The sequence below is a fragment of the Engystomops pustulosus genome, chromosome 9 (genome assembly GCF_040894005.1).
Source record: "Engystomops pustulosus chromosome 9, aEngPut4.maternal, whole genome shotgun sequence".
Classification (NCBI taxonomy): Eukaryota; Metazoa; Chordata; class Amphibia; order Anura; family Leptodactylidae; genus Engystomops; species Engystomops pustulosus.
Genome location: NC_092419.1, coordinates 20,365,174 through 20,387,084, shown reverse-complemented (window position 1 = coordinate 20,387,084; position 21,911 = coordinate 20,365,174). Strand labels below are relative to the sequence as shown.

Genomic DNA, 21,911 nt, shown 5'->3' with positions numbered 1-21,911 from the left:
ACTGGAAACACTGTTACTACTGGCAGATTTTCCATTGCTCAACTGGTCCCAACAAAAAACGTCCGTCGCCCCCCCGACCTATAAATAGACAATTCGTTACTTTTACATAAACTTGCAATTTCCGCCGCATAAACAAGTAAAACCGAGGCAAATCCTGGGAATAACTTTGCATGAATTTGTATAATTTCCCCATTACCCAAATAATGAAAAGCAAAAAATAAAAGATCAGTTTTATTTCCTATTTACTGGTGGCAGGCGGTGACTTTTACGCCTGTGACTCGGCGCCGCGGTCTCCAGTAATGACCAGTAATGGCCGGGCAGACGTTACGCCATCACATTATCCGAATTGCAAATCAGGCGCAGTTTGATCCGTGACTTTTGCTTCAGGGGCGCGGGTGAGCGGACACCGGAGTCGTCGCGTGCACGTATTCACCGCATTATCTCACCAATTACTGGACAGTCCCCATTTGCTAAGTAAAATGATAATTGCGGCTTTAATCTCCGTTTTTCTCCATATGTCGCACTTCAAAGCCGTCACTTTATGATAAAGATGAAGAATAATCAAAGTCAAAGGCGTCGGGATGGAAGATCCGCACAATCCTCATCTATAGGATCTGCTAATTAGTCCTGATAATTACCATCTAATAGGAAGCACCGGACTCAAGCTGCTGGCGGACTACAAGGGTCAGCATGGCTTATATACTGAGACATTCTAGCTTATGTGTGCAATCAATAGGACCACATTGTTACTCAGCTTTCCCAGGGTCCTGAAAGGGATAACTACCTACCTATAGACAGGAACGTATTTCCTACTTTGGGGACCCTCAATATATCAGCAAGAAAGCAGATGAAAGTCCCATCCGGTGCTACCAACAACTTAGACATAAATAGAACAGAGCACAGCAGTGTGAGGACATCCTCTCAATTTGTAAAAGCTACAATCCTGGAACATAAATCCATAAATCACAGTCCAGCTAACTACATTCAAAAAGGTATGATTACATATCACTCCACTGTCTCCAGGGATAATACCTAGTACTGGCTGCAGAGAGCACAGAGCACAGCAGTGTGAGATCACACACCCAGAACAGTCAAAGACGCTACAATCCTGGAAAATAAATCCAAGTCCAGCTGCTACTAACAACATACACAAAGGTCTGATTACATATCTCTCCACGGTTAATATCTAGCACTGGCTGCAGAAAGCACAGAGCACAGCAGTGTGAGGTAGGATTACACATCTCTCCAGAGACAATACCTAACACTGGTTGCAGAGAGCACAGAGCACAGCAGTGTGAGGTATGATTACACATCTCATCCAGGGTTAATATCTAGCACTGGCTGCAGAGAGCACAGAGCACAGCAGTGTGAGGTAGGATTACACATCTCTCCAGGGTTAATATCTAGCACTGGCTGCAGAGAGCACAGAGCACAGCAGTGTGAGGTAGGATTACACATCTCTCCAGGGTTAATATCTAGCACTGGCTGCAGAGAGCACAGAACACAGCAGTGTGAGGACAATATCTAGTACTTCATGGCTGCAGTCTGCATTAGATGATATTTTGGACCATTTTGATCCCTACAGAGGTACAGGACCCCGTGGACAGGACCCCTCTATGGACTTGCACTTTCTCCAATAGGTGTTGTTTTATTTTCAGAATTGTTGCCATCTATTTGCTGGTTTCCCGTTGCAGCAGAGCGCGGATGCGTTGTGATGTGATGTTTTGGCGGCTTCACAACAAGTAGATGTGTGACCTTTCCCTTGAGAGATAATTTGTGGCCCTCTGATCCTCAGATGTAATAATCCCGTCCAGTGACTGCGGTCAGCGCGCGCCATCATGCAGTCATAATGCGGCGTAAAACTGGAAAGGCCCAAAAGGTCAAATTTACATGGAGAAATGAAGATCTCCATAAAAAATGCTTGCCTTTCCAAGGATGCGACGTCCTACTTAAGGCATCAAGGATTTTTTAGCTTATTTCTAGGTTGCGGCATGAATAAAAAAATCATTTTTATTCTTTTGTATGACAGTCAGATAACCCCGCCTCCAACAGTCAGGTAACTCCGACTCCTGCATTCAGGTAACCCCACCTCCTGCAGTCAGGTCACCCCACCTCCTGCAGTCAGGTCACCCCACCTTCTGTAGTCAGGTCACCCCACCTCCTGCAGTCAGGTAACCCCACCTCCTGCAGTCAGGTCACCCCACCTTCTGCAGTCAGGTATTCCCACCTCCTGCAGTCAGGTAACCCCACCTCCTGCAGTGATGCAATCCTGCCACCTGTAGTCACCTAACGTGCAGTTACCTGACTGTAGGAGACGGAGATACCTGACTGCAGGTAGGATTATACATGTATCCCCCATATAACATAATATATCACATGCATCCTTTACTATAAGATTATACATGTATCCCCCATATAACATCATATAGCACATGCATCCTATACTATAAGAATATACATGTATCCCCCATATAACATCATATATCACATGTATCCTATAGGATAGGATTATACATGTATCCCCCATATAACATCATATATCACATGTATCCTATAGGATAGGATTATACATGTATCCCCCATATAACATCATATAGCACCTGCATCCTATACTATAAGAATATACATGTATCCCCCATATAACATCATATAGCACATATAACACATATAACAATAATGTATATTCTCTGTATCTCCCACAATGTGTCATCTGTGCAGACACTGAATCAGCAGGACTCCACATTACTGTTCCAATGATATGTAGCTATAATGCAGCCTCCGGAGCTGCTGCTCCTGCTCTATAGGATCCCTCCCCACTATTAGCATCAGCCACGAGATTTGACATTTTCTAGGTCACTACAATCTGATTTTCTGTGATTGTAGCAGAAGGTCAGAGACGAGATTTACATTTTATGCACAATTCACAGTAAATACAGAAAACTGAACTTCTTACCGCAAAATATCAAGAAACATTGGGCAGCAATAAGAGCCCCACAGGCCCCATATAAAACCTTTAGAGAGTCATTAATGACGGGGGAGGAATCTGGTGACTCCGATGGCAGGAACGTAATTTGTTGCTGTAAAAGTGTCAGGAGAACAGAGCGGAGAATATGTGACCTTAACTGAAACATTTAGCCAGAACAAAAGCCAGAATTAAAGGGGTTGGCAGCCTGAAAAACATATCTGCAACAATCCCTTTAATAGCGAAGTGACAGCATCACATTATACTGAAGAACTTTACAGATACTTTGTATATTTCGATTTACACTAAAGTTTTCTCCCTTCATTGAAAGAAAAAGTTCTTAAAGGATTTGTCCAGGATTAGGAAAACAGCAGCTCCACCCATGTTCATGTACTGTGATATCCTGTCCATCAATTTTTGATTGCAAAGTCAATAATTAATTATTTAGATTCTCATCTGGTCACTCCTACTTGTCTGATTTGGGAGATAGGACCGCCTCCCTGACTCTAAACTAAAAAAATTCAGATGCAATGATTTGTGACATGAGACATTGTTGTATAGGTTGATAATATATTGTAAAGATGTAGAATCAGATGCACATGAAGCAATGACCTCACTGATACATTGGGGTACATTTACTTACCCGTCCTGCGCGATCCCCGAAAGTGCATTGTCCGTGTATAATGCACTGTGCCGCGATTCACTAAGATCGTGCGCTCGATATCCTGCATGTGTCGCTTCCCCGCTCAGGTCCGCAGGGGTTCACCTTCTTCTTCCTGGTGCATGTAAGTGCTTGGGCTTGCGACACAATTTGAATCTTAAATCCTGCACTCATTCCAAATTAGTCGGATCTATCAATGGCGCGCCCCCCACATCTCTGTCGCATGAAAGCAGCGCAGCTGCGCCACAATCCGATCACGTATGACACAATCCTAGTTAAATACCTGTCCCAGCTGTGCAAAACCCGAAAATGTCTGAAAATCCGACGAAAGTACGATTCCCGACCCTTAGTAAATAAGCCCCATTTTATTAACACCAAGTAGCAACAACAAAAAAAAAAGTCAAGACCTGATGAGTCCCAAACAGTGGAGATGAAAAATACTTAGGAAAAACATACTAAAATACAAAAAGTAGAATAAAAATACTATGTATCAGTTTCCTAAAATGTAGAATCTAAAAAGATACATAAAAAATCGAATAAAAACACTGTATAACTTTTACACGTCTTATAATGATGATCACATCCATCGGAATATTAATAAAATTTTACATTTTTAAAAAAATAAACAAAGAACAAATCAAAAATGTAAAAAAAAAAATATAAAAAACAATGTAATATTTCTTTTCATAAATACCTATGAAAACCGGTAATAGGATTTTTTGGAAAAGACTAATAATAATAATAATTCTAATGATAATAATTGAAACTTGAAATAAAAGATGAAAAAAATAGGTGAAAATGAAGTATCCGGGAGAGTGGAGTCCTGTGACCTTGTGTGACCTTGTCCTCAGATCCTGAGATCCCGACTCAGCAGTCACTCGCAGGATTTATACTTTTCCACGACCCCAAATGAGACTTTATGATTTTATTTCAATGTTAAATATGGCCAATAAGATAAGTGGCTGCGGCGGGAGATGCCCTTCCCTGACAGGAGAGGACACGCAGCCCAATCCAGCCCCGCACAGGATTGTTCTAAAACTTCTGCCCTGTATTTATGCTTCAATGACATCTGCAATTCTAAAATCTCTTCTCTGCTTGATTTGAGAAAGATTACATCTGCTCCAGAACCAGCGCAAGGAAAACTCCAGTCATTTATCCAGAGCAAAGCATCATGGGAGGAAGACAAACTACACAGCAAGGCCATCACTATACCGCACACCCTGTGCAGGGTCACTACACCCCGAGCGCCCTGCATACTAACTGCACATATAGCATATCCCTGGACATAGGGGGCAGTATTATAGTAGATATATTCTTGTACATAGGGAGCAGGATTATAGTAGATATATTCTTGTACATAGGGGACAGTATTATAGTAGTTATATTCCTGTACATAGAGGGCAGTATTATAGTAGTTATATTCTTGTACATAGGGGGCAGTATTATAGTAGTTATATTCTTGTACATAGGGGGCAGTATTATAGTAGTTATATTCTTGTACATAGGGGGCAGTATTATAGTAGTTATATTCCTGTACATAGGAGGCAGTATTATAGTAGTTATATTCCTGTACATAGGGGGTAGTATTATAGTAGTTATATTCTTGTACATAGGGGGCAGTATTATAGTAGTTATATTCCTGTACATAGGGGGCAGTATTATAGTAGTTATATTCTTGTACATAGGGGGCAGTATTATAGTAGTTATATTCTTGCACATAGGGGTCAGTATTATAGTAGTTATATTCTTGTACATAGGGGTCAGTATTATAGTAGTTATATTCTTGTACATAGGGGCAGTATTATAGTAGTTATATTCTTGTACATAGGGGGCAGTATTATAGTAGTTATATTCTTGTACATAGGGGGCAGTATTATAGTAGTTATATTCCTGTACACGGGGCAGTATTATAGTAGTTATATTCTTGTACATAGGGGGCAGTATTATAGTAGTTATATTCTTGTACATAGGGGGCAGTATTATAGTAGTTATATACCTGTACATAGGGGGCAGTATTATAGTAGTTATATTCTTGTACATAGGGGGCAGTATTATAGTAGTTATATACCTGTACATAGGGGGCAGTATTATAGTAGTTATATTCTTGTACATAGGGGGCAGTATTATAGTAGTTATATTCTTGTACATAGAGGGCAGTATTATAGTAGATATATTCTTGTATATAGGGGGTAGTATTATAGTAGTTATATTCTTGTACATAGGGGCAGTATTATAGTAGTTATATTCTTGTACATAGGGGGCAGTATTATAGTAGTTATATTCTTGTACATAGGGGCAGTATTATAGTAGTTTTATTACAAAAGGGGACACTTACTTTGGTGAATAGTACTTTTTGTGTAGGGTATTTCTGTGCAGCCCTTTACCCGTTTACATCACACACAATGCAAATATTATTATATAGTATATAACACCTTATAGAAAGCTCCATTATTACATCACGTATCGACTTCACTACATAAAATCAGACATTTTTAACAACTTTAAAAGAGTTATTCATTAAGATATTTTGGTCTTAATGAACGCCATTTTCCTTTTAACCCTTGCAATGTCTCGTTTACATTAGCAAAGTTTTTTTTTTTTCAAGTTTTTAGTTGGCTTCTTAATATTTACACTTAACAGTGACATTTATACATAAGTCAAACCCAAAAAATGATCTCCTTCCTCCTCTTTGTCTCCCATTTGAGAAAGAATCCCGTTCCCCTTTGTGGAGGTAATAACTGGTCAGGACCGAGGACTTTCCTTTCTTCCTGATTAGTTTGTGCTGTTGCTGAAGTCTTTCACATGGCACTAATCAGGAATTAAGAGATAACGCGGCTTTGCCGGGACGGATCCTTCGTGAAAGGGTTAGAGGAGATTTTCAGAATAGGCAATTCTCTGCCCTCTCTGATTATCCTCTGACAAGCTCATAATCCCGGGAACTGGTGTTTAGGAAGTCAAGCAGCGAAATAAACAACAATGATTATAATCAACTCTTCTTTTATATTCAAGGATGAAATGAGGAAACTTTGTATCTTTCCATCTGCTCTCTGATGTGGACAATTGATTACAGCAGTGGATATACAGCAGTACATCATAGCAGGGCATATATATATCAGTATATTATAGCAGGGGATACACAGCAGTATATTATAGCAGGATATATACAGCCATACATTATGGCAGGGGATATATACAGCAGTACATTATAGCAGGGGATATACAGCAGTACATCATAGCAGGGAATATATATCAGTACATTATAGCAGGAGATATGCAGCAGTACATTATAGCAAGATATATACAGCAGTACATTATAGCAGGGGATATACAGCAGTACATTATAGCAGGATATATACAGCAGTACATTATAGCAGGGGATATACATCAGTACATTATAGCAGGATATATACAGCAGTATATTATAGCAGGGGATATACAGCAGTTTATTATAGCAGGATATATACAGCAGTACATTATAGCAGGGGATATACAGCAGTACATTATAGCAGGATATATAAAGCAGTACATTATAGCATGGGATATACAGTGGTACGTTATAGCAGGAAATATACTGCAGTACATTATAACAGGGAATATACAACAGTGCACTATGGCAGGAGATACGCAGCAGTAAATTCTAGCCGGGAATATACAGCAGTGCATTATAGCAGGGGATATGCAGCAGTACATTATAGCAGGGAATATACAGCAGTGCATTATAGCAGGGGATACACAGCAGTGCATTATAGCAGGAGATATACCACAGTGCATTACAGCAAGAGATATACAACAGTGCAATATAGCATGGGATATACAAAAGTACTTTATAACAGGGGATATACAGCAGTACATTATAGCAGGAGATATACAGCAGTACATTATAGCAGGGAATATACAGCAGTGCATTATAACAGGGGATATACAGCAGTACATTATAGCAGGGGATATACAGCAGTACATTATAGCAGGAGATATACAGCAGTACATTATAGCAGGGGATATACAGCAGTACATTATAGCAGGGGATATACAGCAGTACATTATAGCAGGAGATATACAGCAGTACATTATAGCAGGAGATATACAGCAGTTCATTATAGCAGGGGATACACAGCAGTACATTATAGCAGGGGATATACAGCAGTACATTATAGCAGGAGATATACAGCAGTACATTATAGCAGGGGATATACAGCAGTACATTATAGCAGGAGATATACAGCAGTACATTTTAGCAGGGGATATACAGCAATACATTATAGCAGGGAATATACAGCAGTACATTATAGCAAGTAATATGCAGCACTACATTGCAATTTTTTGTGTTGGTTTTTCTGGTTCGGTGTTTTGTTGACTAGAATTTTGCTCTCTTTCCGCTTAGAAATAACTTGCAGTCACGTCTGTGGTTTCAAAATATCCAGCCATTTACAATTCTGAAAAAATCACATCAGTTCCATATGTCGATGGCAAAAGTTCATTACAAAGTGTGAGAATCACAGAGCAGAAAATCCCGGCAGACCCTTCTATGTAGAGGGCACTGGAGGGGGAATCATAATCCCTGCTCCATCCCTGCAGGTGCAGGCAGCACGTTACACACCACATCCAGGGCTGCCAACACGTCGTAACAGACCCCCACCACCTCCCATGGATCCAGTGATGGGGGGGGGGGGCGGTAATGGGTTTCCCTGCTTTGTGCTTAGATTTTCATTTTATGTATCATTTTTTTTTATTATAATTTAATTGCAATTTATTATGTATTTTTCTTATTTTATTTGTATGTAAATGTATTTTTATTTCATTTTTTTTATATTTTAGACTTATTTCATTTGTCATTATATATGTCAGCACCTGTTCAGCAAACACACAACCACAACCAGACTTGGCACTAGCTGTCAGACTAGGTAGGTGGTGGCGAACTCACCCTGCGAAGTCCCTGTGGGCTAAGGCCCTGCCTAAAGCAGATAAACCGCCCTGATAAGGGCAAACCCACCTAACTGACGGTCCCTGAGTGACCCTACAACAGGACAGGGGACACTTACTTCGTCTGGCAGCTGCTGGATGGTGGAGCGGACAGGTAACCGGAATACAGGTATAGACCAGTGTTCACACTGGAGAACAGAATACAAACACAAGACTGAACAGGTAACCGGAATACAGGTATAGACCAGTGTTCACACTAGAGCACAGAATACAAACACAGGACTGAGACAGGGACAGATATATACAGGTCTTCAGGCAGATAATCACAGGTCAGATCCAGATACAGGTACAGGCGGGATATACACAGGTTAGGTCAAGATCAAGAGGGTATATACAAGTCAGGTAGATACAGGCAGATAAGCGAAGACAAACAAACCGGGTCAAAACCAAGATGGCTGCAAGGGTACAGAATCAGATACAAAACATAGAATAGCAAACAAGATAGCAAGAGCACTAGATACACAGGTAAGACTGAAGAATAACTAGCAAGGTATGATGGGAATAGACAGGTATATAAGGCAGTTCCGGGACACGCCCCCAGCACACTGAGGGAACTGTCAATCAGGTTAGTAACCCTTGCTGGGCAGGACAGAAATGCAAGGAGCAGGGTGTGGCTCAGTTAATCCAAACACAAGCATTAAGCCACAGTTCACACACAAATAAACTCCATCTATTCTGCAAACTGTGGATAGTGCGATGTTTAGGCACGGACGTTACAATATATTTATTTTAATTTTTCTTTATTTATATTTGGTTTGTTCAGGATTTGATATATTTTATACTTCCTGGGTACCTCATATATTTTATACTTTGTTTTTCAGATTTTATAGTATTTCACATATCGTCTCATGATACTATGGTGGAATCTATTGATTATGGCGCTCTGAACCGAAGTCTCAATATACACCCCCCCCTTCCCCCCGATGGACGCACAACATACCGGACATACTAAATCTGGACTTGATCTCCACCAGGTCAGACGTATTTAGACCAGGTGGGACCTGGCTGAGATATCAGCTATAGTCTCTGACCGTTTTCTGGGCCAGGGTATTCACACCCACCCACTGCCCCCTTCCAGTCCCACTTTCCCAAAAAAAGTTTAAAAAGCAGCCCAAGATTGGGCTTGTTCATGCCTTATTCTCCATTGTAAATCCCACAAAATCTGTTTACTTGGTCCATTTTCTTTTTTATATTATTTATTTATTTATTTTTTTTTTACCCTATGCTTAAAGGGTTGACAAAAAGTAATTGGTTCTAAATTATTTTTCTACTTATTTTCTGTATTTTCTTTTTTCCGTTCTCAGAATAAATGGAGGTGAAGTCTCCTTCTTCCCGCCACGTCTGTGTTTTTCAGGCTGCAGACATTTTGTGATAGCATCTGCCCCTTATCTCTCTGCAATCTCTCCTGGCAAGTAAATCAAAAATCGGAGACAGAATTATTGTGATTAAGATGTCAAGCCAAGAGCTTTTACATCTCTAAACAGGTGATGTTTAAGAAAAGGGCGATTTTTCCGAAGACATTACCTCGGAAATTTCCATTTTTATTATTACTTACAGACAATTGTTGCAGCTGTAAATCCCGCAGAAAAAGCCGAGCGAGATCTAATCAGCGAGGGGAGAAAACATCGGCTTTACGGATGATGATGATGATGATGATGATATGACAGCGGCGCTTACGCTGTCATCTGCGGATATAAAGCTCCTGCCGTCTGCCCATCCATCACATCTCACATTCTTATTACTCCGTCCCTCCATCTTATTGGGTTTGTTGTGACTTTGGAGTTTTGCTCTTGAGACCATTTTATCTCCATCTTTCTTTAGGCAAATCGAGAATATTTTTCCCAAAGAATATTTTTGGAATATGTGTAGCACAATAATTGGTCAATCCATGTAGATCTCAGCTATGACATATCAGTGTCCCCCTCCACCCTATGGACCTGGGTACTAAGACATTACCAATAGTAATTAGGGGACCCAAACTACAGTGTTCAGGTCCGAACCAAACATCGTGGGGCTCATTTACTAAGGGCCTGCGGACCGCATTTTCGTTGGATTTCCCAATGATTTCCAATTAGCGCTGCATTTAACAGGGGTTTTTGGCGCACACAATCGGATTTTGGCGCACCGCTGTCGGCTTTCACACGAAACAAATAGGAGGGAGGGCCATCGGACGATCTGACGGATTCAGACAATGCGCAGGTATTTACATCGTAAATTGTGTCGCAGGACACGCACTTACAAGCACCGGGAAGAAGAAGGTGAACTCCGGCGGACCTGAGCGGGGAAGTGACACATGCAGGATATCGGGCGCACGATCTTCATGAATCGCAGCAGATGTGGATTCCGGCGGACAATGTACGTCGGGGTTCGCGCAGGGACCAGGTAAGTAAATGTGCCCCTTTGTGTTCAGAACATGGTCTTCAGTTCAGTTCCTGAAAGTTAGGATTCAGCAATTACTCCACTTACTCTAGAATTATCGCTTACCCAATGACTTTACGGGAAGCGACGAACATCTGGAAAATAGAAGCACCGATTGCAGTGTGACCCGCGTGGGTGACCCAGATCCAAACCCAGAACAAACTTTCAGGTTCACCAAACTTGAATGGTTCTGCTCATTTCTAATTACCACTGTTGGTGCCATACTTTTATTATGCATCTAAAAGGTTAAAAATGTTGGTTTGTCATAAGCAAATGTGGGATGCATCATTTTTAGTTAAGGATTTATTGAAATGATACAGTAAACCAGGACTGGTGGTATCCAAGACAACCAGCTACTAAAAGAAAACAAACATAGAAGCTTATTGGTCTCAATGCAAAGTCTGTAACACTGTAACACATGTATTGGTTCCGTATCGTGACCTTTCAGCCTCCATGCACATCGAGGCTGGGCTTCCATGACTACCTCTGACTTCCATCCTACTATCGTTATATCAGGTTACAGTTTTTGTTGATCAATCCATAAAATTGTAAAAATTCTAGTAATTACTGTTTGTTTCTAATGTAGTTATCCTCCTGATGCCACTTGCTTGGACCACAGCAGGATCTATGATACCCTAGTGGTCAACCTGACCCTGTGTATATACCTAGAAGCTGCAGGGCTTTTGTGGCTGAAGCTATACAAACTTCACTGGCTCCTCATGGGCGGTCCTCTAACATATAAGATATACTCCTTGCATTAGAGGTTGTTCACTCGTAAAGTTTACCAGGGTAAGTACATTTCCCAATGAGGGTCAGCCTTGGAACCTACCCAGGTTTTGCCTCTTCTCTGTAGGTGCCCCTGGTAATTTGACGCACCGGCAGCACAACTTTCTGTGACCCCCCATGTCATGTGGGCAATGGTCGATCCAGGGCCCATGGACTCATGTGTCATGTGACCAGTACAATGGACAATAGAGAAGTCTACCGAATTAGAGATCTTATTTGGCCAACCCCTACAAGGTACAAAAACAGATAGAACTTATTCAATGTGGTCTAGAGTTCCTGCGGAATGGCAATAGTTGGGGAACCTACAGTATACACAAAGAATACTAAGACCCAACTCGTGGCTGCAAATTTGCAAATCCTAATGTTCTGCCATGGACCAGATAGAATAAAGATTCCTCCACCGCCCATCCCCCACACCCTCTGGGTCTTGTAGCCGGATGCATTCACTGATTTAGTTTGATACATTTCATAAGACAAATTTCAGCGTAAATCTTCTCCATAGTCTGTGAGGAGACGATTGTCAAAAGAAAGAGTCAGAAGTCAGAGAATTTTTACATTACACGATATCTTGTCACGGAGATAAGATTGTACATTAAAAGATATTGCAGCCTATGGAATTACAATATCCACGCGCTATCAAGATGACAGGCGCCTTCTGAAATAGAGATGGATGTTCTCCATGCATTGTACATAATCCAGATCTGGAAAACGCTCGGAGAGTAAATATTTACAATCTAAGGTGTTTATCTACTAAATTCATGTAGGTTTCAGCGCTTGCGTATTCTGATAAGAGAAAGCGAAGAATCAAACCCGGAGGCCCACGCATTCACACAAATGATAGAAGATGCCAGAAAATATGTGAACTGTTACTCATCTCAGGAGACATTTAGACAATGCATATTATTAACGTTTTCTAAACAGAGAAGAAGATACTTAAAGGGATTTATCCATAATAAATGATCTTTTGGGATTGTCTCTGATCATTGGGTGGGGGTCGAACAACATCAACCCAATCATCATCAACAGCAGCACCGCTCCTTCCAATATCTATATCAGATGTAACCATCGGACCCAAAGACACTGAATTCTCCATGAAAACTCTGCTTTAGGAGTCATGTAGAGAATGGAGACCACTGGATCCCAATCTAGGGGCTCTAACATGGTCTCCAATTTGTGGTGCTTCAGACGGTGTAAGACGGTGCAAACTATAGAGACCACGCGTCAGTTTGAAGACCACTCTTGTGTTGTATACGTGTAATAGGGCAACATTTATACTTGACTGATAATGAGCACAATCTGATCCATGATCCATGGAACATAACATGGTCCAGCCACTGTCTGCTGATCTATGAGGGTGCTGAGTGTTGGACCCAGAAAATTTGATATTCTGGACCTATCCTTAGGATAGGTCATGACTATTTTTATAGCAACCTATAAGTGGAATAAGAGAGACAGTTTTCTTTCTTTTAGAATCTTTTTGAACCTTTTCCAGGACTTACTCATTGTAGGACTTTTTACCGGCAGGATCTCGGCAAAGATGACTAAGATAGACCAAGAGCTGCAACAAAGGTGTCACACCAAACCAACTAATACCCTGCTATGTAATGACATGTTGAGGAAGTACAAAATAGCTACATTTTGTGAAGACTCCCTAAAAGGTCTAGGGAGTGTGTGGCCATCAGGATCCTCCTTATCTTGAGACCCAGGTCTCCCTCTTCACTGGAGAGTGCACTTCAATGGTTCCTTGGCGGAAATTAAGGCCTTTGCCAATGTGGCAACCATGAGCATTTGGGCTGCTCTAAAGCTTCAACAAAAGGATGTCCCGATCCCTGACCCTTGCAGAAATTCCTAATCTGGAGGGTTAAGGATCCTAGAGTGGGCCTTATGGACACCACATCCAACTTTTGTGTGGCCCAGTGCATCTCTTTAAGGGTGAAAAAGAACCAACTCAGGATTTGAAAAAAAGGAAACAGCTGTTCATCTGGTTAAGAAGACAACCAAAGCTCATTAATGGGTCAGACATTGACTTACAGGGCGGCAATGTATAGAAGGCACTGGAGAGAAGATGGTGAAGAAGATTTAAAGTTCAAAGGAGAAAAACATTTGATCTCTGTCGCCCATTGGGAAAAGTCGGGACAGCACGACAACATTGGGGAGAGGTCGTTGGTGAGGACGACACTCAAGCTGGACTTTGACAGTATTTTCATACTAACGTATCTTTAAGATTGCACTCTACTCATGTGAACCATTTAACTTGTCTTTTAAGAGGTAAAGATAGGGAGATGCCAAACAGAGTAGAAATCAATTGAACCAACAATCAGAGTGAAGGCCGCCTCGGCGTCAAGTGTCAGTCTTACTCCATAAATTGCTCAACAAGTCGGGATTTCTGTGACACAGGGTATGGATTTTCTTGGAGCAAATAGTCTTGAAATGCAGTGGTTATGGTGTTGGCTTCGCTATTTACTCATCTCTAAACCCATCTCTTAAATAAGTAATTCAGTAATAGCAGATCCAGCTATGAATAGCCCCTCGTCTCTCTCGCATTACCGCTGCCTAAAAACTGTCATCAAGGCCATTAAACGGCACAAGAGACTGGAAAGCCTGTAGTGACAAAATAAATAGTGTATGGAGTTTTCCCGTCCCCGATCCTCCATATGACAGTCTCGCTTCTCTGAGAGTCGGGGTGTGCACCACACATGAGTGAATCTAATACTAGGACGGAGGTCACAAAGGAAAATTCAGCTCACGGCTGGCTGAGCTCCAACACATTGTGGAATATACAAGTCATTGATGAGAATCTTGTTTCGAAAAGATTTTTTCTGATCGGTAAAACCTGCCTTTCTATTGAGCTGGATGTGAAATGGTAAAGGAGTTCTACAGCTAGCAAACTATTTTTTAATGTCCTTCCATGAAACTTCTTATGTTACATAAAGGAACAGATACTACAAGCTAATTTGTATTCCAAACCCACTCACAATTGCACTAGAGTCACGCACCCATAAAGCCACAAATGTAGAGATCCAGTTTCCTTTCGGGTACTAGTGATGAGTGGATCTAAGCTGCTCATCGCGGGTTTGGTGTTCGGACTCCCCCCCTGCCAGTAATATCCGCTATCGGTGCCAACAATCGAATGCACCACCACTTAATCTAAGATTGTTGCCCCCACCATCGATTTAAAGGGTAACACTTGCTGATCAGGAGTTCTCATCCCTAGTAAGCACCATATTCCCGACATTGTTCATCCAAGCAACATGTTCTGAAAGCGAAAGGGGTCTAGGTTGTATCCAATGTGCTGCTATCTCTTTTCTAACTTGGTATAAGGATCTCTATATCCAAGTCGTGAGTCCACCCCCAAATCCCACAGCTCAAGTAAGCTGGCGGAGGGGTTTGAGGCAACAATGGGTGGGGTTTTTTTTAATAATAAATTTTTATTAAACTTTCTTATATTAGATACGATCTATAAGAGGTAGTAAGGGAAAATAAATAATATAATAATAATAATAATAATGCTATCAACAATATTAATAATAATATTAATAATAAAACTTACAATAATAAAACTTATAATAATAATAATAATTTAACAACAGCCACCATTTTTTTTATTTCCCTAGGCTCTTCTAATTTCATATTTTTGCCCATATGTTTACCCACTAAACCTCCTTCTCTATATCTTGATATTGGGGCCTTTCATAACATTTTACTCTGTTAATCAGTTTTAACCAGTTTTAGTCCTTACTATCATTAACTGTCTTAAAAATAGTAACCTAATAATTAGGTCCCTTTCTCCTCTGGGGAATCCACATCTGGTCTCTTTTGCTGTAATGTTAACTTTTATTAATATTAATAATCTTCCCCCAATACTGACTTACTTTTGGACAGTGCCAGATTATGCACAAATAACCCGCGTCAATCCTAAAGCACCTCATACATAGTGGGGGGTATTTATCAGGGCTTCTGTGCCAGGCCAATGATGTAGACGCCCTGAAATAATCCACAATTCTAGGTCATTGCTTATTGCTTATAGCTTATCGCTAGCACATTTAATTGTTTACCCCTTTCTGCCACCTCTAAGCTAGGAGGGTGTGAAGGTGGGCGCGGGCGGCAAAGAGTTGGCACAGCCAGAAGGGAGTGGACGCGGCCGGAAGGGAGTGGACGCGGCCGGCAGGGAGTGGGCACGGCCGGAAGGGAGTGGACGCGGCCGGCAGGGAGTGGACGCGGCCGGAAGGGAGTGGACGCGGCCGGAAGGGAGTGGACGCGGACGGAAGGGAGTGGGCACGGCCGGAAGGGAGTGGACGCGGCCGGCAGGGAGTGGACGCGGCCGGAAGGGAGTGGACGCGGCCGGAAGGGAGTGGACGCGGCCGGAAGGGAGTGGGCACGGTCGGAAGGGAGTGGACGCGGACGGAAGGGAGTGGGCACGGCCGGAAGGGAGTGGACGCGGCCAGCAGGGAGTGGGCACGGCCGGAAGGGAGTGGACGCGGCCGGCAGGGAGTGGGCACGGCCGGCAGGGAGTGGACGCGGCCGGCAGGGAGTGGGCACGGCCGGAAGGGAGTGGACGCGGCCGGAAGGGAGTGGGCACGGCCGGAAGGGAGTGGACTCGCGTGGGTATTTCCGATCAGGAGTCTTTTATATATACTCAGAATTCCTTTTTTTTTACCTGCCCCCAATCTTAACCATACTAAACAATCAGGGATCCCCAAACCAAGTCTTTCTTTACCCACCTGTTGTACTGCGTATTATCGATAAACCCTAAACCCCGATACCCTGTAACTGTGGGAAGTGATTCAGAAACTTTACAGAAGCATCAACTATCTGATAAATATATCTAACCCCTAATTTTTTCCCAATATCGTTTATTTGGTATTGTGTTAATAGGAGTAAGAATGAAAGTTGTAAGAGTCCCCTAGACCTGCGCCACGTCCTCCTACAGAGGCAAACGGATTGATTTCTCACAGTTTATAGCAAAAACCGGAAAACAATGGGTGATTTTTTTAATTAAGAACATCAAAAGCCCAAAGTTGTACCAGTTACTGTGATCCTGCAGTTTCGTTGCAGCCTTTCCAGAAACACTTAATAAGATTCACTAGAAATTTCTATAGGAGCCCTTCCTGCTCCAATAAAATCCTGGATTCTGTTTTCGAAAATACGTCTTAGTTTTTTGGCTCCATTACTAACCATCTAATGGATGTAAAAAAAAAAACAAAGATACAAATAATAAGGGAAGGAAAGGAAAAAAAATATTCACAGTAAGAGGAAATGCATTTAACAGACCCCGCCCATGAGGATCTAAACATGATGGCAAATTACATTTTTATAGGCAAATGCGCACTAAGTTTTGATTTATGTGGTGGGAAGTGCATTGGATGAGGATAATATTTTGGATGATAAAATGTGCTGCTTATAGTGTCATCAGTCTTACTTTATTTTTTGAATGATTTGGCAAAATCTAATAATATATACATTTTGTGGTTTATTCTTTTCTTCCCTTAATAATGAAAATGATTTTTGCAGAGATTTAACAAGGATGGATGAAAAGAGGCAGAAAGGTGATATGTGCCTCCTGATCCTTTTGCTTCCATCTGAGTTCACCATTTGACTTAAAAACTTGGAGCTGAATTATTTATTGGGTCTGGGAGCTGGTTGTGCGCTCAGGAGAGCCGAGCTGATGCACAATGTCTATAATACTCCGCTGGTCAGGACGCTCAGCGCAATGGATCTGGTTTGGCTCCATTGAAATCCCTTGTATATTCATCCTGCATCAGGCTGTGCCGCCATTCACCGCTATATCATGAATAGTCCTATCAGAGACACTTACCTCCTTCTGTGCTATTTACGGCTCATGATGTAACCAGTAATTTCTCCCTAAGTCACTTTACATTGATCCCCAAACACCTTCTATCCCCCCCCCCCAGGTTTATAATAGTGGAAGTGCATATAACAGGATTTAGATGCAATAAAGTGAATATACAACCTACAGATATTCCCTAATTACACTCCTAGACATAAAGCGGCTCGATCCCTTAATATCTCCTGGAATTTTTTTTTTTTTATTTACATCTCAATTTCCTTTAAAAAAATGTTAAGTGCACTTAATGGGAAATATTTTAGTGTTTTATCCATTTGCTACTTGATAAAAATTAGATAAATTGGCTCAGAAAATAGAATGTAAAAGCGTCTAGTGATTGCAGAAATATACAGGCACATAGATATTTATAGTAAGAATGGAGATATAAAATAAATAAAAAAAATATAAAAGAGCAAAACAAGATTAAAAAGTGTTGGAATCCCTCCACCCACAATAATTACACATTTTTCAGGCGATAAGACACAGCATATATTTATTCATACAAAAAAAGGAAAAATATAATATACATACTGATATAATATATACTGATTAAAAATCATTAACTCACACACAACTTTTCTCCAATCATTAACTCACACACAGCTCTGCTACATTCAATAACTCACACACAACTATGCTCCACTCATTAACTCACACAAAGCACTGCTATACTCATTAACACACACACACAGTCTGCTACATACATTAACTCACACACAACTATACTCCACTCATTAACACACACACAGTCTGCTAAATTCATTAACTCACACACAACTATGCTCCACTCATTAACTCACACACAGCACTGCTATACTCACTAACACACACACAGTCTGCTACATACATTAACTCACACACAACTATGCTCCACTCATTAACAAACACACAGCTCTGCTACTTTCATTAACTCACACACAACTATGCTCCACTCATTAACTCACACACAACTATTCTCTACTCATTAACTCACACACAACTATTCTCCACCCATTAACACACACACAACTATTCTCCAATCATTAACTCACACACAGCTCTGCTACATTCAATAACTCACACAAAACTATGCTCCACTCATTAACTCACACACAGCACTTCTATACTCATTGACACACACACAGTCTGCTACATTCATTAACTCACACACAACTATGTTCCACTCATTATCTCACACACAACTACGCTCCACTCATTAACTCACACACAACTATTCTCCAATCATTAACTCACACACAGCTCTGCTACATTCAATAACTCACACAAAACTATGCTCCACTCATTAACTCACACACAGCACTGCTATACTCATTGACACACACACAGTCTGCTACATACATTAACTCACACACAACTATGTTCCACTCATTATCTCACACACAACTACGCTCCACTCATTAACTCACACACAACTATTCTCCAATCATTAACTCACACACAGCTCTGCTACATTCAATAACTCACACACAACTATGCTCCACTCATTAACTCACACACAACACTGCTATACTCATTGACACACACACAGTCTGCTACATACATTATCTCACACACAACTATGCTCCACTCATTAACACACACACAGCTCTGCTACTTTCATTAACTCACACACAACTATACTCCACTCATCAACTCACACACAACTATTCTCCAATCATTAACTCACACACAGCTCTGCTACATTCAATAACTCACACACAACTATGCTCCACTCATTAATACACACACAGCACTGCTACTTTCATTAACTCACACACAACTACGCTCCACTCATCAACTCACACACAACTATTCTCCACTCATTAACACACACACAGTCTGCTACATTCATTAACTCACACACAACTATTCTCCACTCATTAACTCACACACAGCTCTACTACTTTCATTAACTCACACACAACTATGCTCCACTCATAAACTCACACACAGCACTGCTATACTCAGTAACACACACACAGTCTGCTACATTCATTAACTCACACACAACTATGTTCCACTCATTAACTAACACAATTACGCTCCACTCATTAGCTCACACACAACTATTCTCCACTCATTAACTCACACACAACTATTCTCCACTCATTAACACCCACAAAGTCTGCTACATTCATTAACTCACACACAACTATGCTCCACTCATTAACTCACACACAGCACTGCTATACTCATTAACACACACACAGTCTGCTACATACATTAACTCACACACAACTATGCTCCACTCATTAACACACACACTGCTCTGCTTCTTTCATTAACTCACACACAACTATGCTCCACTCATTAACACACACACAGTCTGCTACATTCATTAACTCACACACAACTATGCTCCACTCATTAACTCACACACAACTATTCTCCACTCATTAACTCACACACAGCACTGCTATACTCAGTAACACACACAGTCTGCTACATTCATTAACTCACACACAACTATGTTTCACTCATTAACTCACACACAACTACGCTCCACTCATCAACTCACACACAACTATTCTCCACTCATTAACTCACACACAACTATTCTCCACTCATTAACACACACACAGTCTGCTACATTCATTAACTCACACAAAACTATGCTCCACTCATTAACACACACACAGCTCTTTTACACTCAATAAAAGGGGTTTGCCCATGAAAGAAAGTTCTCAAATTATAACCCCCTTATGATATATACACAATAATTATAATTTTTAACCCCTTACTTTACAATATTACTTAGTGTTATTGCTGTTTTAGCTCCTATCACTTAGAGTAAGAATCCAGAGTGTGAGCGAGGACTCTCAAAGCAGACACTTCATGATCCCTCTGTGCTATGAGCTGCTGTGTGCTGACAAGGTGCTTAGATTACGAGGGTACAGGTTCATATACATGTTTATTTAGCTTCTGAATATTCCACTAGTATCTGACACATAGAAAGAGAGATGAGACAGATCACAGATGAGAGATGATGAGATCCATGAGATGCAAATTACACACAATGACACTCTCAGCTATGCTATGTCTCCCCCTTCTCTAGGATAAAGACCTTATCTGTCTGTTGTGTGTAGAGTAAGTCTCTGCACATTGGTGCTTGCCGGCAGAAAGTGCCTGTGTCTGAGCTGGTCTTGTAATGTGAGGGGGGGCAGGAGGCAAAAAGCACTGCAGTGTGCAGACAGCAGAAGCTATTTATGAGAAGAAGTTAAGAAGTCTGAAGATTTACGGTCGTTTCCAGCGGCAACTCAAATTTTAAACACCAGGACTGATAGAGACAGGTTGGAATTATAGCTGTGAAATGTTAATAACAGTGAATTAGAGAATGTGTTATTTTGTTATACTGAATGTATTAAGGATCTTGTCTTTATGGGAATATCCCTTTAACTCACACAGCTCTGCTACATCCATTCACTCACACACAGCTTGGCTACATCCATTCACTCAGTCCAAGTTCTTCTCTGGCCGATGGCAACATGAAAGAGTTTATGGACCTTGCATTGATGCAGGAAGCATGTGATCAGATGTTTTTCACATTACTCTAGGTCCTGCAGTAATAGTCATGTGAGGAGGAGCGGGGAGCAAGAGAGAGCAGTGCAGGGGCTGCTCTCTCAGAGATCGGGTGAAATGCTTTGTCAGTGTTTCACTCAATCTTCCGGACGGGTCAAAAAGGTCCGGAAGTGCTGGATCCTCCCGGGCTTCAGACTATAACATAGAGACACTTTTTAGCAAGGCGGTCCCCTACTTACCTGACCTACAGGTACTTTAACCCCAGGCCACAATGATTAGCTATAACAGTTATCACAGGTGTCTGCAATGAAGATTTATTGTTAATCCTGGTTCCTATGACAATTCAAATTTTTTTTAATGCATTTGCCATAGAGACCCAAAAAACTTTGGCTGGGGCTACAATTATAAAATATACAATTTCAACTTACATACATACAAATTCAACTTAAGAATAAACCTACAGAACCTATCTTGTATGTAACCCGGGCACATATATATATATACACTCACCGGCCACTTTATTAGGTACACTTGTCCAACTGCTCGTTAACACTTAATTTCTAATCAGCCAATCACATGGCGGCAACTCAGTGCATTTAGGCATGTAGACATGGTCAAGACAATCTCCTGCAGTTCAGACCGAGCATCAGTATGGGGAAGAAAGGTGATTTGAGGCCTTTGAACGTGGCATGGTTGTTGGTGCCAGAAGGGCTGGTCTGAGTATTTCAGAAACTGCTGATCTACTGGGATTTTCATGCACA

General features: G+C 41.2%; 1 protein-coding gene across 2 annotated transcripts in view; it reads right to left on the bottom strand.

Moving 5' to 3' along the window:
- PCDH11X (protocadherin 11 X-linked) overlaps positions 1-21,911 on the bottom strand; it is an 833,337-nt gene that overhangs the window by 572,098 nt on the left and 239,328 nt on the right. The window lies entirely within an intron of this gene.